This window comes from Leuresthes tenuis, unplaced genomic scaffold (assembly GCF_036924035.1).
Source record: "Leuresthes tenuis unplaced genomic scaffold, fLeuTen1.0.hap1 SCAF_35, whole genome shotgun sequence".
Taxonomy (NCBI): Eukaryota; Metazoa; Chordata; class Actinopteri; order Atheriniformes; family Atherinopsidae; genus Leuresthes; species Leuresthes tenuis.
The window spans coordinates 778,996-805,651 of NW_027325389.1; the positions used below are offsets into that span (position 1 = coordinate 778,996).

Consider the following 26,656-nt stretch of genomic DNA (forward strand, 5'->3'; position numbering starts at 1 on the left):
CACATCCAAAGAAGAGCTTTGGGATGTCCTTCAAGAAGCCTGGAGAACTATTCCTGAAGACTCCTTAAAGAAATGACAGAAAGCTTGTCTCAGAGGGTTCAGGCTGTGTTGGAGAATAAAGGAGCTCAGACCAGAGATTCACTTTCTTATTTATGCTGAATTTAAAATTTAAACTAATTTGAATGAATCACTTCTATCAGCTGGAAAATATAAAGAGAAATGAGGAACATGCTCACAGTTCTGTAACTGGAATTTAAGTTGATTAAAACAAAATGGTTCAGCTCAGCCTGTCACGTGACAGCTGAGTGCAACACACCAAATATCCGCATGGTGGCGGTAGAGGACAACTTTTGCCACGTGGATGTTTGCTGCGGTTCAGTTTTCCTGAGAGCTGATATATGATGAAATATAACATTTCTGTTTTTTATGGGCATGTTTTATGGTTTAATGTCGACCTTTTGTATTGATCTGCATTGATCGATCTAACCTGTCACTGTTTGCTCATCAACTTCATCTAAATGCGCAGCGACAACATGCGACACGTCAGTTTCCCTAAAAACGTGACCGGGGACACGCGAGGGGACTTATTATCATGCAGATATCCATTTCAGTGGTGATGTGTGTCCAACCGGATGGGCTGCGTGCAGGAATCCCAGCAGTAATCTGATTACTTTGCGGTAACGCTGCTTCCAGCGCGCTGTGCGCTCCGGAGTCTCCATAAAAGTTGGCGCGCGCAGAGCGGAGCAGCCAGACTGGAAGAGGCGCGCGGAGCGGCGACAGCAGCGGGCGAAGTGACCGATCAGGATCACTCTGAACAGTCACTGTTTTCATCTGAATCTGCGGAGCAGGACGCAGCGGCAGCGCTTTGTCAGCCCGGATGTGAGCGGCTTCTGCGGGCTGTTGGATCCGCGCTGAGGACCGGAGCTGTGGAGGGCGGATGATGCTCCTCTCCTACAAGACGAAGAATACTGTGCTTTAAGCCTGTCAGGTTTCAGCAGGTGAAGACAGACACAGAGGCAGCGCTGTGATTCTTTTACCCGCCTGTCCTGGACCCAATGTCTCCCCATCACAGACGCACAGCTGGATTGTAGCAGCAGCCCCACCGATGCTTTAAAGGGCGTTCAGGTGCGGGAAGGGAGTGGGACAAATACAGGTAAGAACACCACCCGCAGGTTATTTACTCACTGCTGTCTATAAGAGGGGTGTGGGGGGGTGGGGGGGTTCCTGCGCAGCGGGGTCAGAGACAGAAACCTTCAGCTGAGGCTGGAACAGCTCAATCAGGCCGAGTTTAACCAGGAAAGATCCGGAGACTTCCTGCCAGTCTCCAACTTATTGAGAGGAAGCAGGTGAGCTGCTGTGGCTGAAGGGGGGGGGGGCTGGAGTTAAACCAGTTAGAGCCCCCCCATCATGGAGCCTCCAGCCGGCGGAGTTCACTTTATCTCACAGGGTTTCTATGAGCAGGCAGGGTCAACAAAGTGTGGAAGCTTAGCTTTCCGTTATAACCCAGCGGGGCTCAGAGCTGCCTGTGGTCCTCCGTCTCTGTCAGGTGGGGGTGGGGGGGGCAGCTTGACCTCCTGCATGAGGCAAACAGCAGCTCACCTGAAGCCAACATCCCTGAGTCCTGTGATGATGAAATACAGCGACACAGCAGGTGCAGACCGACCCCCCCGCCTCCACCTGCTGCTATAAGCAGCTTTATCTGAGGAAATAAAGGAATTCATAGAAGAAGAACCTGCTGCCCTGTGCCACCCTTCAGGTTTTACATTTTCCTCCCAAGCAGCCAGACTTTAACCTTTAAAGTGTCCTGATCCACAGTTCTGCAGCTTTCTGAAGCTCTTTCAGTTTTAATTTGGACATTTTCTGCATTTTCACTCATTTTCAGTCCAGTTTTTTCTTTGTTCAGCCACTTAACTCTGACCTTTGACCCCTTCAGGCAGAAAAAAGGCTCCTAACTCAAGGGATGAACCAGTGTTGTGTCGACACAGAACAGACAACTTAGCAAAGAAGCCATTTTAAACTGGATCTTTAGGCACTTTGTCACAAAGACACATCATTTGTTCCCATTTCTTTAGCTGCATCTATGAAAAACAGCAAAGAAAACACAGTTTGACAGACAGAAAATAGGATTTCTGCAGCAACAAGGTGATTCCCAAAGAGCTATTAGCTGAAAACTTGGCATATCTCAGCATGGTGTGCAGTGTGTCCTTAAAACATTTGAGGAAACTGGACAAGTGGAGGACAAAAGAAGAAGTGTCAGGCCTAAAAAACTATCTCCAGCAGATGAACAGGACCTTTAAAGCTGCTGAGAACTGATAAAAACTCAGATTCTGGGTTTATTTATGGCTCCAGACTTTTGCACAGTTCTGTACATTAAAGCACTTTGGTGGCTGAGGGGAACGTGCACGTTCTCCTGCTGACATCAAACCACTTTGAACATTTCTGCCGACAAAAGCCTGCATAGAAATAAATGTTTTAAAACTAATTAAAGCTGTAATTACTGTTAGCAGCTGGTTTCCAGCACTGCGTTCGCTCCCCGCTGACTTCTTATTTAAAGTTGCACCATTTGTTTGACTCAGAAGGAAAATCTGCTGAAGTGTTTGGACACATTAACATTCATGATTCATCCTCAGGTAGAAACGTTCGGCACATTTCATAAAGCCGAAGTACGTCAGAAGTTAGATAATCCACGAGATTATGGAGCATCTCCTTCCTGCTTTGGGTTCACATCTCATGGCAGGATTTCAGTTTCTCTGCTGGAATACTTTGAGGTTTTTGGGCGCCTGGATCAGATCCAGATGGGCTAACTGGTGCCGGCCGTCTGGCCGCCTCCGGCAGCCAATGTCACCTTTTTTTTGGCGGGTCATGTGACCTCCTCCTGGCGCTGCCTCGCCATTGATCCAAAGCTGTGACACGGTCCCTGGCTGCATGAAACAGTCAGAATTAGTCTGGATCATTTTGGGCTGATGGTTGGATAAAACCTGTTGGCCTCCACATCTGTACGGACCCAGATGTGGAGGCGCTTCAGATACAGAAGACTGAGCAAACCAGAGCACGTCAGGAATGAGAAAACAGCAATAAAGACACAGCAAAAGGAGTGAGAATGTGTGCTGAGGGGAGGCAGCTGGAGACAGATGTGCAGCTGAGGCCCAAACTGAGGATAGCTGCAGAATAATGAACTGAAGGCAGGGATAGACAGAGCCAACCAAGAGCTCAGAACCAAACACTGAATGATTAAACCTGAAGGATGCAGGAAAAAATGTAGAAAATCAGGAGTCACGAAAAGACAGAAGCATCAAAACAGAGTGAATTTAAAAAAGCAATAAGAATAAAATCCATCCCGGATCGTAACGCTGCCCCAGCAGTTATCCTCTGATGGAAAGGAGAGGCTCCGGAGCAGCTTTAGCACCTTGCTGATGGGGGGGTTTGTGTAAAATATCAGCTGATTGTTTGATGGAAGGAGTTTCAGATTCCATGTGATGTTTGGCTCATTGCAGTGAAACTGATAAAACAACAGGAGGAGGTTCCTGTTTCCTGCTGCTGCTGGAGGCTTCTCTGCTGCAGCTATGATCAGCGCCAAAATGTGGAGCTTCTTGGTTTAAAGAGGGGAGATTACAAAGGACCGGCCCTTAAAACAGACTTTAGAGGCCTTGGTGCCACGTTCAGGGACAGATCGGGTATCCTGCGGCCGTGGAAACGGTCAAACACAATAATAACCCTGCAGTGAGCTACCAGCAGCTAACGCTCACCCTGTAAGGAGGTCAGAGGTCAGCAGGGGGAGTTACTTCTGACGCATGAATCAAACTGAACCGGCTGCACCGGCACAGCAGAAGGTTCCTGGTTCCATTCCCGGCTGGTTCCTGGTTCTCTGGGGGCCGGTTTGACTCAGATTATCAGCTGGTCTGAGTGTTGCAGCAGGGCCAGAAGTGGGGGTCCCTGCTCTGAACTGACCCCAGGAGTCAGTGTGGCCCCGTGATGGACTGCTGACCCTCCCAGGGTCCAATCCCAGCAGGGGTAGGCCCCCCCCCGTGACTCTGAGGTGGCTTTAGCGGGGGCAGGAGATGGATGGATGGCTCCATATTCCTGCTGCTCCTTCTCTATTCTGTGGTGGTGCAGAAGATGAAACGTGGAGACGTTCGTGCTGTTGCCATAACAGCGGCTGTAGCTCCGCCTCCTGCGGTTAAAACAGTCCAGCTTCCATCACGGCGTATCTCAGCCAACATTTCAAACCTTCATGACCAGGTGAGGGTCAGAAATGTGATTAATTTACTGGAAAGCTCTTCCTCTTCAGTTCCATCTCATCCTGTTTCATCTGAAGACACCAAAAGAAAGGTGTCCAGGTCCCCCCCCTGCGGCCTCTTCAGCAGCGTCTCGGTGCTGATCCGTGTGGCCCGGTGGCTCATGAACTCGCAGAATAACTCCAGCTGCCTGCAGCCTCCAAACTAAGCCACCATCTCATGTTTTGGACCTCTTTCCCCCCCCTTCGGTTTCATTTTGAGGTCTGGTGTGCAGAGCTGTGGGGCTTTCATGATGTGAGCCAAAGCTCATCTGGGACCAACATCCTGTTTACCAGCTCTCAGCACTCTGAACCACAACAGTACAGAGCTGAGTCAGAGGTTCAGAGCTCATTTCAGCTCCTTCACTGCCAAGGTCACGTTTTCTGAGACGGGCAGAGCCTGAACGCGTTTCTGCTTTAAAAGCAGCGCCCTGAAGGCCACGAGATGAACAACGTGTCATTTAATCCGTTCGACTGGAAACTTTACGGGAAAACTGATTCAGGACTGAACAGTTCGGTTCAAACGTGAACAAAAACACATTTCAGCATCCGTCCCAACAGGTAAATGATGGTTTTATGGGTTAAAGTAACAGACTAACCCATCAGAAACAGTTAAATAACGAGCAGATCCCTTTAAATTCAGTGAACAGTTCGGTTCAAACGTGAACAAAAACACATTTCAGCATCCGTCCCAACAGGTAAATGATGGTTTTATGGGTTAAAGTAACAGACTAACCCATCAGAAACAGTTAAATAACGAGCAGATCCCTTTAAATTCAGTGAACAGTTCGGTTCAAACGTGAACAAAAACACATTTCAGCATCCGTCCCAACAGGTAAATGATGGTTTTATGGGTTAAAGTAACAGACTAACCCATCAGAAACAGTTAAATAACGAGCAGATCCCTTTAACTTCAGTGAACAGTTCGGTTCAAACGTGAACAAAAACATATTTCAGCATCCGTCCCAACAGGTAAATGATGGTTTTATGGGTTAAAGTAACAGACTAACCCATCAGAAACAGTTAAATAACGAGCAGATCCCTTTAAATTCAGTGCAGTAAGGACGTCTCTGTTTAAAGTCGTCATTTTGTGACACATTTAGCAGCAGAAATTGATCTAATCTGTGGGGCGAGAAGACGGGACAGCAGGAAAGGTCACTGCCGGCTTTCTTTTATTATCAGCATTCTGCAGCTTTCGGTTCAAACTGGAGACAAAAAGCTTCTAAAATGCAGAGAAATGAACCCGTTTTACAGTTTCATTCATTTAATATTCTCACATAAAACGAATGATGTGAAAAGGATTCATTTTAGGAGTATAAAGTGTGTGTTTCGGCCCTTTTACTCCATGTTTGGCCTGCTCTGCACCATTTAACCCGGGGCTGTAGCCCAAACACCTGATCCTGGCTGCTGTGGCTTCAGCCTGACCGCGGCCCCCACTTATCTGGCAAATAAGCTGTTTTAATGGCAGACACACCGAGCCCCATCGGGCCGTGTAGTGAGCACGGAGATAAGGGTTTCACAGAGGCGGTAACAGGATGAGGGGACCGCAGAAAACCAGAGGGTCCCGGGGGACAGAGGCAGGAAATATCTGCAGCTCTTCTGGGCCTCACCTTCGGTCTGGAGCCTCAGGACGGGTTTGTGAACCGAAGTCAGAGCAGCGTGGGGTGGAGATGATGGCGTTCTGACGAGGTTCCACCCATAGAAACACCCGAGAACACAGAGCTTCACTTCCCAGCTTCACATTAGAGCATTCAGAAGACTCACAGCATTGATTTGTCTCACGTTTCCAAGCCTTATTCGGGCATCTCTGCGCCCCATCCTGCCCCCGGCTGCCCTTCCTTTCCGAAGGGATTTGGGCGGCTGCAGGAACTCTCTGTATCGTTCTGACCCCGGCGCTCCACATGAGGAGCGAGTCCACGCTGCAGCCGGGGAAGTGTCAGCTGCACTCGGCTTCTAATGGGAGCAGAGACTAAAGGCAGGGCTGACGCCTTCATGGGCTCCGTGCTGAGAGGCTCGTTTACATTATGCCAGGCGACAGCTGCAGATATGAGAGGAAGCAGGGGGGGGGCATGTTGGTTTTAGGCCTGTAAGACTTCCTCAGAAGCTGAAATCATCTCAGAGTTTCACTCAAACCTCCGACTGGAAGCCAAACCAGGTTTAAACCGTATATTTACAGAAATTATATTTATAGATAAAGAAAAATATGTTGATTTTATTTTATTAATCAGGCTGAAAACAAAGTGCTGCAGCAAATCAACTCAGAAAGTCTCAGGGCGCTTCAAAGATGGGTCCAATTCAACCCGATTTAATCCCAATGAGTCCATTTCACACAGAGCCAGTAAAAAAGGAGCCGAGCTCAGGAAAAACCAGCAGAACTGAAACTTCGCTCTGATCCGATCCCCGTCCTGAGCTGCAGGAGGCGACTGTGGGGAGAAAAAACTCCTTTTAACAGGAAGGAACCTCCATCAGAACCAGAACCAGGAGGAAACCTCCATCAGAACCAGAACCAGGAAGAAACCTCCATCAGAACCAGAACCAGGAAGAAACCTCCATCAGAACCAGAACCAGGAGGAAACCTTCAGCAGAACCAGAACCAGGAAGAAACCTCCATCAGAACCAGGAATAAACCTCCATCAGAACCAGAACCAGGAGGAAACCTTCAGAACCAGAACCAGGAGGAAACCTCCATCAGAACCAGAACCAGGAGGAAACCTTCAGCAGAACCAGAACCAGGAAGAAACCTCCATCAGAACCAGAACCAGGAAGAAACCTCCATCAGAACCAGAACCAGGAGGAAACCTTCAGCAGAACCAGAACCAGGAAGAAACCTCCATCAGAACCAGAACCAGGAGGAAACCTTCAGCAGAACCAGAACCAGGAAGAAACCTCCATCAGAACCAGGAATAAACCTCCATCAGAACCAGAACCAGGAGGAAACCTTCAGAACCAGAACCAGGAGGAAACCTCCATCAGAACCAGAACCAGGAGGAAACCTCCATCAGAACCAGGAGGAAACCTCCATCAGAACCAGAACCAGGAGGAAACCTCCATCAGAACCAGAACCAGGAAGGACGGCGCACAACTCTGCACCAAAAAATGCAGCCGTGACCAAAAGCTGCTTTTCGGAGTTTCAACCAGGTGCATGATGGGAAATAATCTGGAGCCTTTGTTAAACTTAAATGTTTAAAACTCAGAGACATCGTCTTTAGCTGTGAGAGGAAGTCAGGAGCAGTTCACCTGCCGGCCTCCTCGTGGTTAAGCTCCACTGTAGGAGCGTTAAATCGAACGTCCCTTTTGTTTGTGATGGAGCAGTCTTGCATCAGCTCGCCTGTTTTCAGTCTGAAAGGAATGAGTTCCTGCTGCAGAATGAGCTGCAGCGGAGGCGGAGAAACAGCCTCTGTAGCTCCCCATCCTCTGGCTGCAGAACGCCGGTGGGAGAGAGATAAAAAGCAGAGGACGGGACTCGCTTTGCCTTCCAAGTACAGTAACGTGGCAGAAATGAGTAACGGCGAGCCTCCAGACCGCAGAACCCACGGAGCTCTGGGATCTGAGGATCTATAACGTGGTTGGAGGTGCCACTGGAGAGGGATCCATGTTGAAATAATGGAATTACACTCAGGATATTACTGCAAACACTGAGGATTGAACAGACTTTACTGATTAAAACGGTCCAAACCGATAGTTGTTGAGAGTTTCCACCAGGTGCATGATGGGAAATAATCTCAGGAGAATCTGGTTGTGGTTTTAATAGTGACCCTGAAAGATCAGGAGCCTTTAAAGTCTTTGGAGTTAAAGATCTTTATGACAGTTATCTGGTGTCTGAGAGGCATGAGGCTCACTAAAACCTACCAATAAAACAAAATCAATCGCTAGTTTTGGAGAGCAAACAGAGCTGCTCAGCATTTACTGTGATAGTTCATATTAATAGATGTTAATTATCAGCTAAAACACAAGAAAGCAGAAATAACCTGATGGAGCAGCCAGAACGGGGACAGCAGAGCTTCCACAGATTTCTATGGAAGGTGTCAGCGTTTGCAGATGAATCCGGAACAAATCAATGGTTTAAAATATCATTTCTTCATCATGGATACTGTGAACCGAATGCTCAGGACAAGGTGCAAATCAAGACCTCAAACAGTCAGCTCTCATGCTTCCAGACAAGCAGAACAACCAATTATATTGTCAAGCTGCAGGTGCTGACAGCTAATTACCAAACTGGGAGTGAGGAGACATGTGCAATGAACATTTTATTACCTTCAGACAGCACAGCTCACTGTAAAGAGCCATCATACTTAGAGCTGAGTGGGAAATACACACTTTCATCCGTATGCATTTCAGCGGTAGTTTGGTTATAAACCCTGTCTGTTAGCGTCTTTACAGACACAAAACCGATCAGAGTTTAGCTCTGAAAGCTGGAAGATGAGACTAAAAAGGAAAAAAAAGCTGAGCAGCCATTCTAAAGGAAGGGAAAATGGTGGATTAACCCTTTTGTACAGTATTTTGTGTCATTGTTGCCCAGATTTTGTTGAGACAAAGATAAAAACTGATGCAACGCTTCGACCCGTAACAACAGACCACAGGAACTAATATGAATGAATGAATAGTTCAGATTTACTTTGACCAAAACGATGTTCGTTAAAATATAAACTGATTTAAATTCAATTACATTTCAAAAGAATTCAAACGTGACAAACTGCTAAGCTAACGGTGTTAGCCTTTAATGCTATATGATGCTAGTTAGCTTAGCATAAACAAATATTTCTGAATTGCCATTTATTAAAACATACCTTCTGTGTGGAAAACAGTTTTGGCAGCTGATTTATTGTAATAAATCTATAATCGATTAATGCTACATTTGGTTAAAATTTGAAAAGTTTTGTTACGGGATACAAGCCAAACAGCTTATTAGCTAATTGCAGTTGTTTCTCTTCACCAAACTTTATTTAAAAACCTTAGAATCTTAACTTTATCTGCTTCTCTGCTGATAAATTCAGAACACAGAATAGAAAGTGCAGTTTCCACTGAAAGATGAGACTAAAAAGGACAAAAAAGCTGAGCAGCCATTCTAAAGGAAGGGAAAACGGTGGATTAACCCTTTTGTACAGTATTTTATGTCATTGTTGCCCAGATTATGTCGAGACAAAGATAAGAACTGATGCAACGCTTCGACCCGTAACAACAGACCACAGGAACTAATATGAATGAATGAATAGTTCAGATTTACTTTGACCAAAAATGTTCGTTAAAATATAAACTGATTTAAATTTAATTAAATTTCAAAAGAATTCAAACGTGACAAACTGCTAAGCTAACGGTGTTAGCCTTTAATGCTATCTGATGCTAGTTAGCTTAGCATAAACAAATATTTCTGAATTGCCATTTATTAAAACATACCTTCTGTGTAGAAAACAGTTTTGGCAGCTGATTTATTGTAGTAAATCTATAATCGTTTATCTATAAAAGTTTTGTTACGGGATACAAGCCAAACAGCTTATTAGCTAATTGCAGCTGTTTCTCTTCACCAAACTTTATTTAAAAGCCTTAGAATCTTAACTTTATCTGCTTCTATGCTGATAAATTCAGAACACAGAATAGAAAGTGCAGTTTCCACTGAAAGATGAGACTAAAAAGGAAGAAAAAGCTGAGCAGCCATTCTAAAGGAAGGGAAAACGGTGGATTAACCCTTTTGTATAGTATTTTGTGTCATTGTTGCCCAGATTTTGTCGAGACAAAGATAAAAACTGATGCAACGCTTCGACCCGTAACAACAGACCACAGGAACTACGGTGGTTTACTGACGCTTATATTCAGACAGAATTGCATTAATAACCCGATTTTTAGAGGAATTCTTAATGCCGTCTCTCCATTTGAAGGAAAGTTGAAACTATTACCTGCCAGAGACAGAAATGCATATTTAGTGCTTCTATTTGTGTTTAATCTGGAGGCAGAAGTCCTGCTTTGAGCAGTTTCCCTGTTTCTGTGCTTAATGCTGTGTATTTACAGGCCTAACCTGTCCAGCATGGCGACAGCTCAGAGACTGACAGGCCCTTTAACGGCAGCGTTTCAGGAGCTCTCAGACGCCGTTTTGCCAAATGTGTACAGTTAGGTGGCTGTGGAGGTTTTTCAGGGGAACTTCTGAGGGATCCTAATGAGCTGGAGGAGACAGCAGTGCTGCGGCTGCAGCCCAATTATCTGCCAGCACCTGTCCAAGATGGCTGCACCGAGACGGGCTTTCAAACGGCGTGCATGTTGCCCCGCCCCCGTGTTCGACTCGCCACGCTGCTGTAATGAGAAGGGTGTCACTATGGAGCAAGTACAAGGAAATGATCCATTTTACAGAAGGCCTTTCAGTGACGTAGGCCTGTTTATAAACGTTTCTTTGTGGAAGCTGCAGGAGGATTTAGTGAAAGTTAGATTTATCTCATCTGAAGAGTCTTTGTTTCTTCATGTTTACACTCCTGGTTGATCCTGGAAGAAGCAAAGGTGGTTTAACTCTTACAGAATTACTGAGGCAGCAAAACAAACTTAATGAAGACAGCAGGTCTTTTTCTTTCCCACGTGCACCATTCTACAAACAGACAGAAGTTGGTTAACCTGCTGAAAAACAGCTTAAAGCAGCTGCTCCTCCTTTAATTCCTCAGATATCAAACTGATCCTCAGAGGGAAGAAGCAGAAAATGTACATTATTCATGTGTGAAAGAGATACGTCTGCAGGAACACGAAGCCTCCAAACTGCCTCATAACAACCGATTCAATCCATATGTTCTCATCCAAAAGGTGCCAATAGTGTTTGATTTCCGATTGGACCAAAAACCCGTGGGAATAATCCTGTTAAACTTCGTAGTTAACTGCGTGAGTCCTTCTGAGAGCAGCTCTTCTTCTGATGCAGATTCCCCGTCAGAAAGGACACAGGATTGATTGAACAATTGGTTTATTTTTCAAAATGAAAGATAATTCAAAGGGTTCCTGGAGGAGCTGCACGATTATGGCCAAAAATAATAACCAAGATTAGTTCTTCTTCCTCTTCTCTGAACAGAACTCGGCTTCTTCTCATCAGAACCAAACATCTCTGAGAAGAAACACAGGAATAAAATAAGGTTCCACTTCCTGTTTAGATGATTCTAACCTGTAGAAAACAGTCGGTGCCGGTTGATGTTGGACCAACCGTCGGACTCTTTGTTTTCAGGAGCTTCAGGAACTGCAGATCATCTGTTCCTGGTTAGCTTCTCTCGCCCTGAATCCACTCAACAGATGATGGAACCAGCTCTTTGGGTTCTTCTTCTGCAGCATTTTAAATATGGAACCATCATGAGCTTATTATGAGCCACCAAGAAGGGAGACTTGGCCGAAACTCTGCAGCTTTTAGACTTCCGACTGCAGAAGACCAACGTTTCAGAGTCGGTTAGTTTGTAAAACCTTTCAGAAAAAGCAGAAAAAGCAGAAGAAACATAAAGAATTTAAAGGGATCTGCTTTCAGTTCATGTTAAAGTTATTAAGAGGAGTTCCAAAGCTGAACCGGTTCTGAGCCTCTGATCCTGCTTGGACTGAGTTGTGTTCTGTGTAAAATATACACTCAGATGTGTTTCTCTGATGATTGACGCGCACACACGTGCACACACGTGCACACACGTGCACACACGTGCACACACGTGCACACGCAGCCCTCTGCTGTTCTCTTTCTTGATTGATTATGTAATAACTTTGCCTAATGTAATAAATCGTGTCTTTACATGGCTTGAAAATTCAATAAAGTCCAGTCAGGCAGTCAGTTCTGAGATAACATAACATCCCAATATCTCCACGTGAGCCGCAGCATAATGTTAAATGATGATCCAATAATATTAAAAGCAATGATAAGGCTGTAATGGCTCGTGTTATTAAGCTCCCTCTGTTCTTAAAGCCCGTCACATTTTATGTCCTATGATTTTACGGTCAGTCAAATTGTGACTTAATTAGCGCCATTAATCATTAATCAGTTTATAGCAGACCATCTCATTTTTATCTCATTTAAATTACTGACATAAATCAGCCTTTATGCCACAAAATGACTGGTGACAACTATTAATTTCACCCAATTAATGTGCTGTTAGCTTAACAACCTCAGCCACTCGGCTCTGCTCTGGATGGCTTTTTAAACGGGTATTTTTTACCGACAGAGAACTGATAAACGTGCCAGGTGTAGGTGGAGAGAAGCTCTGCGTTAATGTCAAAATACAAATATAGAATTTAGGAGCAGAGAGTTAAATATCAGAGCAAACGCTACCCTACGGCTGTTGGAAGTGGAGGATGCGAAGTTGTACTTAACAATTACTTTGGGTTCATAGAAAGAGGGAAACATGGAGCACATTTATCACAACAGACGCTCAAAACACACGAGAACAAGCAAGAATGTAGTTTGCATCCTTTGAAAGAAACGTAATGATCACCTGACACACATGATTAGATATAAGGAGTTCAGGGGATAATCAGAGTTATTATTAGGAGGTGAAAGAAATCAGCCTTTTTAATGAAGTGAGGCTGAGAACAACTTAGCTGAGATGTAATTTCTGCCCAACTAAATGTTTTTTATGGGTAGTTGAGTGTGATGAAAAGAGAGCCTGATAGGAAGGAGAAAGGGTTCGGCCCAGCCGACATCGTATCTGATCCCAACGCCGCTGCAGTTTGTATTTACAGTGCGCTGATGGTCATGAACACTCCTCGGATGACAAGCTCCTCTGACACCAGCCATTAATCAGCAGCGCCTTGTGTCCTCTTATCTCGAGCTCTTTCATGTCGACCGTCTCGTGTGTCAAAGGAGAGGCGCAGCGCCAGAGGAGAGGCGCAGCGCCAGAGGAGAGGCGCAGCGCCAGAGGAGAGGCGCAGCGCCAGAGGAGAGGCGCAGCGCCAGAGGAGAGGCGCAGCGCCAGAGGAGAGGCGCAGCGCCAGAGGAGGGCCGGCGGCGACCAGCGGCTCCACTGTGGGCTCCACTGTGGGCTCCACTGTGGGCTCCACTGTGGGCTCCACTGTGGGCTCCGGTGTGGGCTCCGGTGTGGGCTCCACTGTGGGCTCCAGTGTGGGCTCCACTGTGGGCTCCACTGTGGGCTCCAGTGTGGGCTCCAGTGTGGGCTCCACTGTGGGCTCCGGTGTGGGCTCCACTGTGGGCTCCACTGTGGGCTCCAGTGTGGGCTCCAGTGTGGGCTCCACTGTGGGCTCCAGTGTGGGCTCCAGTGTGGGCTCCACTGTGGGCTCCACTGTGGGCTCCACTGTGGGCTCCACTGTGGGCTCCGGTGTGGGCTCCACTGTGGGCTCCAGTGTGGGCTCCACTGTGGGCTCCACTGTGGGCTCCGGTGAGGGCTCCGGTGTGGGCTCCACTGTGGGCTCCAGTGTGGGCTCCAGTGTGGGCTCCAGTGTGGGCTCCACTGTGGGCTCCACTGTGGGCTCCACTGTGGGCTCCACTGTGGGCTCCACTGTGGGCTCCGGTGAGGGCTCCGGTGTGGGCTCCACTGTGGGCTCCAGTGTGGGCTCCACTGTGGGCTCCGGTGTGGGCTCCACTGTGGGCTCCGGTGAGGGCTCCGGTGTGGGCTCCACTGTGGGCTCCACTGTGGGCTCCACTGTGGGCTCCACTGTGGGCTCCACTGTGGGCTCCAGTGTGGGCTCCACTGTGGGCTCCGGTGTGGGCTCCACTGTGGGCTCCACTGTGGGCTCCGGTGTGGGCTCCACTGTGGGCTCCACTGTGGGCTCCACTGTGGGCTCCAGTGTGGGCTCCACTGTGGGCTCCAGTGTGGGCTCCACTGTGGGCTCCAGTGTGGGCTCCGGTGTGGGCTCCAGTGTGGGCTCCACTGTGGGCTCCAGTGTGGGCTCCACTGTGGGCTCCAGTGTGGGCTCCACTGTGGGCTCCGGTGTGGGCTCCACTGTGGGCTCCGGTGTGGGCTCCACTGTGGGCTCCACTGTGGGCTCCGGTGTGGGCTCCACTGTGGGCTCCACTGTGGGCTCCACTGTGGGCTCCAGTGTGGGCTCCACTGTGGGCTCCAGTGTGGGCTCCACTGTGGGCTCCAGTGTGGGCTCCGGTGTGGGCTCCAGTGTGGGCTCCACTGTGGGCTCCAGTGTGGGCTCCACTGTGGGCTCCGGTGTGGGCTCCACTGTGGGCTCCGGTGTGGGCTCCACTGTGGGCTCCACTGTGGGCTCCGGTGTGGGCTCCGGTGTGGGCTCCACTGTGGGCTCCACTGTGGGCTCCAGTGTGGGCTCCAGTGTGGGCTCCACTGTGGGCTCCGGTGTGGGCTCCACTGTGGGCTCCACTGTGGGCTCCAGTGTGGGCTCCAGTGTGGGCTCCACTGTGGGCTCCACTGTGGGCTCCACTGTGGGCTCCACTGTGGGCTCCGGTGTGGGCTCCACTGTGGGCTCCAGTGTGGGCTCCACTGTGGGCTCCACTGTGGGCTCCGGTGAGGGCTCCGGTGTGGGCTCCACTGTGGGCTCCAGTGTGGGCTCCAGTGTGGGCTCCAGTGTGGGCTCCACTGTGGGCTCCACTGTGGGCTCCACTGTGGGCTCCACTGTGGGCTCCGGTGTGGGCTCCACTGTGGGCTCCAGTGTGGGCTCCACTGTGGGCTCCACTGTGGGCTCCAGTGTGGGCTCCAGTGTGGGCTCCACTGTGGGCTCCGGTGTGGGCTCCGGTGTGGGCTCCAGTGTGGGCTCCACTGTGGGCTCCACTGTGGGCTCCAGTGTGGGCTCCAGTGTGGGCTCCACTGTGGGCTCCGGTGTGGGCTCCACTGTGGGCTCCACTGTGGGCTCCAGTGTGGGCTCCAGTGTGGGCTCCACTGTGGGCTCCACTGTGGGCTCCACTGTGGGCTCCAGTGTGGGCTCCACTGTGGGCTCCAGTGTGGGCTCCACTGTGGGCTCCGGTGTGGGCTCCAGTGTGGGCTCCACTGTGGGCTCCGGTGTGGGCTCCACTGTGGGCTCCACTGTGGGCTCCACTGTGGGCTCCACTGTGGGCTCCAGTGTGGGCTCCACTGTGGGCTCCACTGTGGGCTCCACTGTGGGCTCCGGTGTGGGCTCCACTGTGGGCTCCGGTGTGGGCTCCACTGTGGGCTCCGGTGTGGGCTCCACTGTGGGCTCCGGTGTGGGCTCCACTGTGGGCTCCACTGTGGGCTCCACTGTGGGCTCCGGTGTGGGCTCCACTGTGGGCTCCACTGTGGGCTCCGGTGTGGGCTCCACTGTGGGCTCCACTGTGGGCTCCACTGTGGGCTCCACTGTGGGCTCCACTGTGGGCTCCACTGTGGGCTCCACTGTGGGCTCCACTGTGGGCTCCGGTGTGGGCTCCACTGTGGGCTCCAGTGTGGGCTCCACTGTGGGCTCCAGTGTGGGCTCCACTGTGGGCTCCGGTGTGGGCTCCACTGTGGGCTCCACTGTGGGCTCCACTGTGGGCTCCACTGTGGGCTCCACTGTGGGCTCCACTGTGGGCTCCAGTGTGGGCTCCACTGTGGGCTCCACTGTGGGCTCCAGTGGCCGCGGAACAGGGAGTGGTGGAGATAAATCTATTTGATTACAGAAAGCATTTGAGTGGAGAGCACAAGCTTCTCTTTTTTCCTGTTTTACACGCCGGAACAACAAGGCTGGAGTTATTTTAGCCTCTGTGAGCTTTATAATCCAGGCTAAGTGACAGACTAATTTGTGGCATTAGATTGCTTTCATCGGCTCGTTTGTGTCCGCTTTGAAAGCTAGCAGAATGAGAAAGCTGCTCTGCCTCAGCAGTCACATTGACTTGTTTCGACTGCTGGGGGGCAGAAAGGACAGAAGCGTGGGGGGGGGGCAGCTCTCAGAGGCCATATTTCCACAGTGGTGTTCAATCTTCTCACTAAAGACAGAACAAGCAGCAGAGATCGACCTGGCGGTGAGACAATGGAGGTACGGGGGGGAAACTTTCTGCCAGCCGGGATCAGTGGAGTGTTCAGTCTAATCATACTGACAATTTAGCCCGTTTATAATGAGTGTTGAGAGTCAGATTGAACCAGAGGGCCATGGAATGAGAAAATAGGTTTTCTGCTGAGTGCAAATTCATCAAAACGAGACAAGAGGCGACTCTGGTGGTGTTAATATCGAAAAAGAAAACTGATTGAGTAGCAAGAAATTAAAGAGCCTGAGTACATGTGTGTTTTGGTGGAAGTTAAAGGATAAGATATATAAGATAGCGCTTTACCACAGGCATAGGACTATTTTCTATAATAAGTCGGTTGCCTTGCAAAGTCATCTTAATGCTGATGACCATCCAGGGCGTGAAAGGCCAGAACAAGTAATTAGAGGCAAGATTAGTCTGAATTAATCTGCAACTTTTCCCATTTTTCCAGCAGAAAATACTGAAATGGCAGGTTGTGGAAATCCAGCAGAGCGGTTCGCCCCTGAAATGAGAAGGCAGTAATGCGTCCGAGGCCCAGATTGCATGTGGATTTAAGTGATTAAGAACACCGTGGCCCCCGGTTGTCCTTCTGTCAGAGAAAATGTAATATAGGAGAATGAATGCTAAAATATGCTTCAATGTTCTTCATTTAAAGAACTCGGGGTACGGTTCAGATGTGAGATTAGGAAAAGATGTGCTGTTCATGGAGGAAAGCAGTTTCTTATCGGTTTTTAGCAGACTAACACATCTAAAGATAAAGTCAGAGTCAGCACAGACTCCAGATCTTACAGGGTCACTATCTGTAAAGCCACAACTAGATTTTTCTGAGATTATTTCCCATCATGCACCTGGTGGAAACTTAACAGCAATGAAGTCGGCTGATGAGCAGCTTTTAGCCACCGCTGAATTTTTAGGTTCAGATGAAACATCGTAGAGACGTTCGTGCTGTTTCCATAAAGCCGTTAGCTCCTCCTCCTCCTGTTGTTCGGTCCAACCATATGTGTGTTTTAGCCTCATCGCCATGGTTACTGTCAGCCTGCTTCCTGTTTGGAAGTGACAACAGCGCACGTGTTGGTTTAAAACACAGAATGAGTCACAGAAGACTTCCAACGATATGAAACATTTTTGATTTGAACTATCTGTTGGTCAGAAAACAGTTATGTTTGGGGATGAAATACATTCTTATTACGATGCGATTTTCACCTTCATGGACGCCATTTTTACAGATGACGTTTAGACCTGAGGAGAGAACAGTCTGACACCTCATATCGATCTGTTCGCAGGTTCCTGTGAGGTTTTGAATTTGTGGAGGACCTAAATCCTGACAGATATCTGAGGAAAACCAACAAAAGTGGCAGGGAATCAGTCACAGATAGAAAAGACAAGTGAAGCAATGAGAAAACAAAGAGGAGAAAGGCCCTCAGCAAACTGAACCAGAGCCCACCCAACAGCCTCAAACCCCCCAAAAAAGGCCTCAAACCCCCCAAAAAGGCCTCAAACCCCCCAAAAAGCGTTTTTACAGCAACTGTTCAGCTCTGAAGCAAAAATTTTACAATTTTAAGATCCAACGAACCATAGAAAGTCAGATTTTCTGTTTAATATGATTGTAAAATGAAAATCTGTGAACCTTGGACAGTGTTTTACACATCAAACAATAACTTTACATTTATCACTTAGTTTCCTCAGCCTAAGTGGGGTTTATTTTTCCCAGAATGCAGTTCGAATCGTGTGAAATCCTTCCTGTCACACGAATTGTTCACATGGAAAGTCCTGCACACATAATCTGTCAGAAACTCAGTCTTTTCCTACCTCTGGGACATAAAACCTGGTTAGGAGGCACCAAATGTGCTGCTGAGAAACAATAACGGGCGAACAGACACTCGAGCTGGGGAGCTAATTAAAGAGTATCATAATCACCTGTCAACTCCTCTTCTGTTGTCGGAGCGGCACTGAGAAGTTTCATTAGACACCTAAAAATAGCTTCCCCCTGTGCTCAGACACCTCACTCCTCACCTTTTCCTCTCATCAAAGACGCCGTTTGCTCCAAACTCGCTGGTTGCAGCTAATCCGAGTGGAAGTCCTCGGGTTTCCGATCACAGACAAAAGGAACCTCTTCTATCCGTCACCAAAGAAGACATTTATAGTCAAAGAGGAGGAGAAGGGCGTCGCTGTTGCTCCTAAACAGACCCAGTAAACTTCTCCCTTTCATGTATCACCTCTAATCCTCACAGATCTGCAGCTCCCACCTGAATTCTGTCCTTGTTTATACCTGCTTATTAGCATAAAAGGTGAAGCAGCTGCAGCTTTGACAGCTCGGTGTATCACACTGTTTCTGATTGGCACTCTCAGCGGCTTTGTTTCCACTTTCCTCCCTTACATATCTAACAGCTAAAAGCAGGATTTAAAGTCAGTAATATCAGGTTAGACTGATGATTAGGAAGCGTTTCATTCTTTCAAACTCAAGCTGCTCGGTGTCACGTTTTGTTTGGTCTTGTTTTCAGGTTCTTGGTTCGTTTCTCTCATGTTTCTTCCCTCATGTCTCCAGTTTCTGCTTCTTTAACACAGAGATCTGATATAAAGTGCTAAGAATGCTGTATTAGTTCTTCCTACATTTGGTTCAGTCGTGTCCTTTAAACCAGCAGAAACACCTTGTGTGCTGATGAATTATCCACACGGTTTATCAACAGCTACTTCAGGGTCTATTAAAGAGTTTCACACAGTAAAACATGAGCTGTGAGTGCAGGTTAGAAATGTTAGAGCAGGGAAGGAATTTCCTTCTTTCATGTCTTTCATTCACAGTGAAATACGCAGAAATCCACCTTTTTACGAAGGCGAAATTCAAAGGCTGCAGCTTTCGTGTTTTTTGATGTCAGTTTATTTCATTTAACTATTCCAAAACTTTACCTTCGTGCTCTTAGCAGAAAAGATCATTTTTAATAAGTAAACAGCACCAAAACTGCTCTCTGAACATAGTTTTTAACCTGGAGACGTAAAAGCTGATATTTTAAGTTAAAGCTTGTGTTTCAGCTCTGGCTGATCACATCACTGAGGGACAGAAACACAGGTTTCAGTGTTTTTAGGAACAATATTAAAGGAAATTGTAATGCAGCGGCTGTAATTTTCTTAGAGAGAACTGAACCATCGTAGCAGAAAGATTTGACCTACAAAGTGTCCTGCTGCCTCCCACACACCTGCCAGGGGATGGAGATCATTCATAAGTCTTTTATTTATCATCTTCCACTCTGTGAGGGATTATGCTTCTTATGCAGGGACAGCAGGTAATCACAAGGATCTCACCTGTTCAATTACAGACAAACTCTCCTTTAAGCTCCTGTGGACCTTGAAATAAAGTTGGAAAAACGTTTTTAAAAACCATGAAACATTTAGCAAAATAACTTTTTATTTAGTTTTTAAAACGTTTTTTTTAAACATTTCCAAAAAGGTACAAAAACAAATCTGATCCTGGAAAATAAAAGTTTTTAAATATTTCACATTAAATTTAAAGAAATTAGGATTAATTCATCCGTTGAGCTTCGATGGTCTACAATGAAGGTTAAAAACTAAACTGATGCAAGGGACAGCCGATACCAGGAGAAGAGCACGGGCCCCAATACAGAACCCAGAGGGACACCATACAGAACCCAGAGGGACACCATACAGAACCCAGGGGGGCCCAATACAAAACCCAGAGGGACACCATACAGAACCCCGAGGGGCCCAATACAGAACCCAGAGGGACACCATACAGAACCCAGGGGGGCCCAATACAGAACCCAGAGGGACACCATACAGAACCCCGAGGGGCCCAATACAGAACCCAGAGGGACACCATACAGAACCCAGAGGGACACCATACAGAACCCCGAGGGGCCCAATACAGAACCCAGAGGGACACCATACAGAACCCAGGGGGGCCCAATACAGAACCCAGAGGGACACCATACAGAACCCCGAGGGGCCCAATACAGAACCCTGAGGGACACCATACAGAACCCCGAGGGGCCCAATACAGAACCCAGAGGGACACCATACAGAACCCAGAGGGACACCATACAGAACCCCGAGGGGCCCAATACAGAACCCAGAGGGACACCATACAGAACCCAGGGGGGCCCAATACAGAACCCAGAGGGACACCATACAGAACCCCGAGGGGCCCAATACAGAACCCAGAGGGACACCATACAGAACCCAGGGGGGCCCAATACAGAACCCTGAGGGACACCATACAGAACCCCGAGGGGCCCAATACAGAACCCAGAGGGACACCATACAGAACCCAGGGGGGCCCAATACAGAACCCTGAGGGACACCATACAGAACCCAGGGGTGCCCAATACAGAACCCAGAGGGACACCATACAGAACCCAGGGGGGCCTAATACAGAACCCAGGGGGACACCATACAGAACCCAGGGGGCCCAATACAGAACCCTGGGGGACACCATAAAGAACCCAGGGGGGCCCAATACAGAACCCAGAGGGACCCCACTCTCTATATTAGACCAACAGCTGTCTCCTAATCTACAGTTAAAACCAAATCATAAAAACTCTTCAAAGAGCAGACTCTGTACTGTAAAGGAGCTTAAAATCGGACTATAAATGTTTCATATACATGTTTAATGATGCCATCTCACAGTTTCCAACCATAGATTAACATTTAGGACATTTTTACATGTTTTTGGTGAGACTGAGGAGTTAGAGTTAGACTTTTCTGTCAGATCTGATATGTACAAATGTTAAGTTAAACATTCTTTAACCTCAGAAGAAACCAATTAGCTTAGCTCACATTATGAAGTGTTGAAGTGCAGAAAGAGTACTTAGTTACATCTCATTATTACAGGTTATAAAACTTTAAAAATCACCTTTCTTTTTCACACAGATGTGCTTATTTTTACTACAATGTTCGGTCTGTGCTCATCGATAATTCATTGGGTTCAGATGAGAGAGCAGTTAGAGGAGGGCGAACCATAGCCTGCTGTGCTCTGAGATCAGAGCCCAAAGAAAGAAAAGGTTTGAGAGCGGCTCGCTCTGGTCTGAGCGCTCCTACCTGCAGGAGGAACTTAAATAGCCCCTGGATCAGGACAGCGATGCACACTTTGATCAGAACCGTTCGGCTGCTGCGGTTTGGACGAGCGCTGCCTCTCAGATGGCATCTCGATCTGCCGTGAGGAAGGTCGTGCTGGTGGTTAACTCCCTGAAAGGGCACTCAGCGGCAGTGTCGGGTAACAGGCCTGATATTTGCTCTGCTCAGGCTTCTACTTTGGTGAAATTTGAAATCAAGGCCCTCCTCACTTTGCCTCCGGTCACATGTGGAAGCGTTCCAGTCAGTTTTACGCCTTTTCCGTGACTCTGAGGTTACGTTTTGTCATCAGTACCAGCAGCAGAAAGATGGAATCAGCTGGTTTGCTTAAGTCCAAAGTCTCAAAGTCAGCATTCTCACATTTAAACCCTGCAATTAAATGCTTGAAGGATACTTCCCAAAGCTGCCAGCTCCTCGGGTTCGAACGTGCATTATTTCCTGGATTTAACATGGATGGCTAATCCAAAATAATCAGAAGTGCATAAAGGCTGGAGGAGAAGCTTGGGCTGCTGGATAATGATTGAATTATTCTTATTATTAGGACAGTGGCTCCTTTTAGAGTCCTAAGTCCGTACATCAACTTCAACACGGCCCTGACGGCTGCCTCGTCTCGTCTCTGATGTGAACCGATTTGTGGCAGATGCTTCACAGAGAGCGTGACAAAGAGTGGGCACACTCCCTTGTTTGGTTGACAGGGTTGAGAGCTTCCCTCCTCAGCTGTCAGAAGGGAACATCTGTGTTTTGGCGAATGAGCGATGTTTGTTCTGCGGTGGAAGCAATCGAGTCCCTGCAGCCGTCCGAGGTGACAGTCTCTGTCACGGTCCATGGGCCGAGTGGGATGGAGCGGAGTGGGGGGGTGTAATCCCTGTGTCGAATCCAGCTGCAGAAACGGAGAAGGAAAGCCTTGCTTTTTGTGATTTTGCATACATTCCCTCTGCCTGTCCTGCAACCTCTCTGATTCTGGGGATTACACACTTGGCTCATGAGTCTTACGAAAGCAAAAATTGAATCCTACGCTTGAAATTTTACCATTAAAGCTGCTTACAGTTAAGATATCTGTGCAAAAATACACCAGAGTCAGTGAGCCTGTGTTTGGGAGAGGAAAGAACTTCCCTCTGAACGGATGTTTGACCTTTTCTGGTGGAAAACGCCTCCTTAAAACTGAGTTTAAGACGCGGATGCATCATGGATGAGTTTATAGGGGCGCCTCATCTCTCCTGCAGCAGGTATTTTTAGCTCACTCTTCTTCAAACACATGTTTTATACTGATTAATCAGACGGCATCAGCAGCTGTTTGTGACTCACAAAGATGTCTGAATGAGGAGGAGAAAGGTCCTGAGATGTATGACGACACGTCAGTAAGACAGAAGTGTAGCATCCCCTCGTCTTTTAGCATCTGTACACATCTGGATGCAGGCAGGACTCAGGATGAGGACAGATCAGGTGTCCCAGGTGAGAAGCCCCTGAAGTTTCATACAACTTCTGAACAAATATCCCACACAGGAGGCAGCAAACAGAGAATTAGAGATGAATCATCTCTTGGCAGCAGATCTTCAGCGTTATGCCGAACGATGACTCATCACATTTTGGCTGGTTTATTCGATTCATTCTGAATTTTTTAGAGGTATTTTCTGTCAGCCAGAACTTTAGATCAGCTGTTTTAGTTTTTTAATAAGATGGTAATGAGCCGAAGACTTCAGGATGAAGACTTCCTTCCATTAAACAACGTGTTCCTGCCAATGAAAACAAGCTTTTTGACCTAATGAAGAAGTTTCCACCAAATCTCTCCTCATGTTCCTGTGAGGGATGGATGGATGTGGATGGATGTGGATGGATGTGGATGGATGGATGTGGATGGATGGATGGATAGATGGATGGATGATGGAGGGATGGATTTTACAAAATGTTCACGTCTTTGTTTCTGATAATGGTGGAGATTCATAGCTGGACTTTAAAGGCCCTTTATTAGATTTATTTGGTTATTCTAAAGAAAATGACTGAGGACTGAGGTCCTGAAACCCCATAAACTCCTCCACCCTCCATTTTCTGGGACTGTGATTGGATAATAAAGTTCAGGGTTCATACAAACTAAAGCATCTGTTATTCACTTTGGGTTTTCTGTCCAGTAGAACTTAATTAGAAGGAAATCCTCATCTCTGCTCTTCACTTATGGTTCTGAATAAAGTCCAACTGGAGCATCTTATCAGATTACTGGATATGATTTCCTTCTGGGTCTGAAGTTATTCTCTGCATCAGTCTGTTCTTGATGTGTCTTTTTGTTCCTCGGCTCTCTTTTATGATCCGTCTTAGTTGTAGTTTCTTTAGTTTTATATTTATCTGATTTCGTCTCAGTTCTGGTTCTGACTCAGTTCTGTTCTGGTGTTTCTCTTTAGTTTCTACTTTATTCTGACTCACCAGGATGTGTCTTTAGTCTGGTTTTATTCTGCTTTTTGTTCTTAGAGTTTATGTTCAGTTTAGTTTCCTGTTTTATTTTGAAAGTCTGCTTCCTGTTCCTCCTTTTTTTCCAGTTATTTGATGATGTCCTGAAACTGTTTACCCTCCTGAGTTTTCCTGTTTTCAGTCTGGTTCTGTCTTCTTCTTCCCGTTCAGATTTAGTTCTTCTGGAGTATTTTCTTAGTTTTCTGGACTTTCCTGCTGAGCAGCGCTTTTATTTTGTTAGTTAAACCTCTCATCTACAGATCTTAACTTTAACCCTGTAAAAAAACACTTATAATCCAGTATTTTGACTATTTCTGTATGAAACTTTATGCATTTATTTAAAACTGCTGCAGAGAATGTTTTTATGACCTGGTGACTGACAGAAAAACATTAAATTTAAACATTAAATAAGTCTGTGGTGCAGAACAAACGATGTTGTGTTAAACTAAGTGTTGCTTTTGCTTCTTTGTTGTCAGACGGGTCTGATCAGCAGGATTTAATGTGTTGTTTCAGCAGTTTGGACTTGACTTTTTGCATTTTTTGAGTAAATAAAAGTAAAATAATGAAGCTTAGATCTTCCATGAACTATAAAGAGGGTAAAACCATTTATTTTCATCTTGCATATGTCTTGGTTTTGGCCTTTCAGACACTTCATTTCAGTAAAGAATGGAGCTTTCTCCACCCTGCACTGAGAAAGCGAGAGATAAATTACCTCCAGTTACTCCTTTGCAAACATCTGCTAATAATAGGCCAAGGTCGCCGGAGTCCTTCTCTCGCTAATGAAAAGCACGGCGGCTCAGAGCGAAACCATCAAAGCAGAAAAATAAGTGACATAAATGGAACAACAATGACAACAGAGGTCAGAATCAGCCTCCGTCTGACAGATCAAATATGCTTTCACTCAGTTTGCCTTTCACACGTTAACACGACTCTTAATCATGGCTTTATAGGATTACACCAGCTTTTCTCTTCCTGTTAGAGAAGCCGAAGAAGGTTAAATTTATTGTGGTACTCATGGAGATGTCTCCAAAGCAGCTGACTGTACCTGTTTCTACAGATCAGGGTAAAGCAGAACTCATTTATTCCATGTGAGCAGCTCCACTCAGTCATTTAAAGAAAGGAGTTTATCCAGCAGTAAAGGAAGTGATTCTGGGAATGTTAAGGTTTCATTAACCTTTGCAGAAACTGCTGTGAGGTGATCCTGCTTCATTCAAATTAACTTTAACGGGCCGGTAGCTGCTAACATGTTAGCCATCATGCTAAAGTGGCTCGGAGAAAAGAACAAGCCGAAACATTGATGCATTGTTCAGTCTCACTGAAAATAATGGGCAAAGTTTGGGGGTCATTCCCTGTGTCTCCGGGCGGCTTCACACCGAATGCTGTTATTTCTCCACAGCAGTAGAGTGGAAGCAGACTCCAAGCAGTGCTGCACTTACTCTGCCTGATAAAACTTTTCAAATCAATATTTTTCTTTCCAGCAGTCAGAAAAACATCAGAAAAAACAGGAGCTGCCAATGATTTCCATTAAATTCAAACGCATTTCAGCTATAAAAACAGTGGATAAATGTCTTTGTACTTTTACAGCGAAACAAATTAACTTCTTAAACCCCTGAAAGGAAATCTAAGCATCTGTACCAGAGGATAATATTCAGATGAGTGGTCTGGGCGGTCAGATAAAATGAAGAATAAAACCTTTGTTGGGCTTCAGGATTAATGCATATCGTCCCATCCTGTGCTCACAGTGTCCATTACAGTCATATTCATGTCATTTTAAGGAAAACTCTGCATCACAGCAGCTTATTTATGCTCCATATCTGTAATAAAAGTGTTTAAATCTTCTCCAGGAGACCTTTTTTATTGACATTACTGAAACAATCGCCTCTGATTTAAGTGATAAACTGATGATGTCAGCAGATATATTCAGCATCTGATTGATTTAAGTGTGAATCTGAGGAGGCAGTGAACATCTGGCCAGCTGTGCTGAGCAGAGGTGTCGATGGCAGGTCCAGCCGGAGCCAGAACCATTCTTAGTGAGCTGTAAACCCAATGAGCTGGTGTTCGGTTCTCCATTTGTGACATTATACGAATGAACATCTCCATTTGTGTGGCTTAAATTGAGGATTTACAGGATTTCTGTAAGTTTCTGTAGTTTCCTTGTTGGCCTTTAACCATCAGACACATATTTCCTTCAGCTGTAACTGTTTTAAAAGGCGTTAGTGACTAAATTATTTGTTTAAAACGCACAATAAGTTGAGGCTGGCTCACATTATATCACAGATAATAATGTCTGAGGTGGATGAAAGACCTCAGAGTTAAAGGGAAGAAGTAAAAAACTGTAAGAAATGTTCTCGCTCTGCTGCAGCACGTTCAGGGACAGTAGCCAACGAATGATGGCGCTCTGAGTGGCGTCCAGTCGCCACTGACCCACCGAAGCGTTGACTGGCCTCAGCCCAACGCCCGGTTCTGAGGCTGGTGGCTCCGCCCCTGAGAGCGTGGAGACGCCAGCCTGGATTTGAGTCCCTTCCCTCTTCCCCCTCCGAGGGCCACAGTTCAGACCCTCGGACCTCGCTGAGCTTTAATTAGAGACCGAGCTACGAAGAATTAAACCTTCTTGATGAATGATTTTGGATTTCTTTGGTTCTGATCGGGCTGCTCGGACATTTTTTCCTCAGAAGCCCGTCTGAGGAGGTCTTTGGCAGTCGTTCAGCTGATTAAAGTCGGGAAGAAGAATCCTTTTTACGGTGCTGTGGGGTCCAAACAGTTCTTAAAGGAGACATTTTATCCTCCAGCCTGAAGCTGTGCAGACTGGTTAGAGACAGATCTGCATCATGTGTTTGACCCACACTGGACCTCTAATGTAACTGGAATTCTATTGGTTTCTACCTGAATCAGGATTATGATCCTGATCCTGATCCATAACGTCTAGTTATCACTCGGTTTAGTGATGTGGAGAAAGCAGAGGAAAGTTCCCGAAAAAGGAAGGAAATAATCAACTT

At 46.9% G+C, this 26,656-nt stretch overlaps 1 protein-coding gene across 1 annotated transcript in view; it reads left to right on the top strand.

Annotated features, from left to right (window-relative positions):
- The first annotated feature begins 695 nt into the window (after window positions 1–695).
- The window catches only part of LOC140285351 (chemokine-like protein TAFA-2), a 56,052-nt gene continuing 30,091 nt past the window's right edge, over window positions 696–26,656 (top strand). Inside the window, exon 1 of the mRNA XM_072379121.1 lies at window positions 696–1,153. The gene's annotated coding sequence lies outside the window, so the exon portion shown is untranslated. The remainder of the gene's footprint in view (window positions 1,154–26,656) is intronic.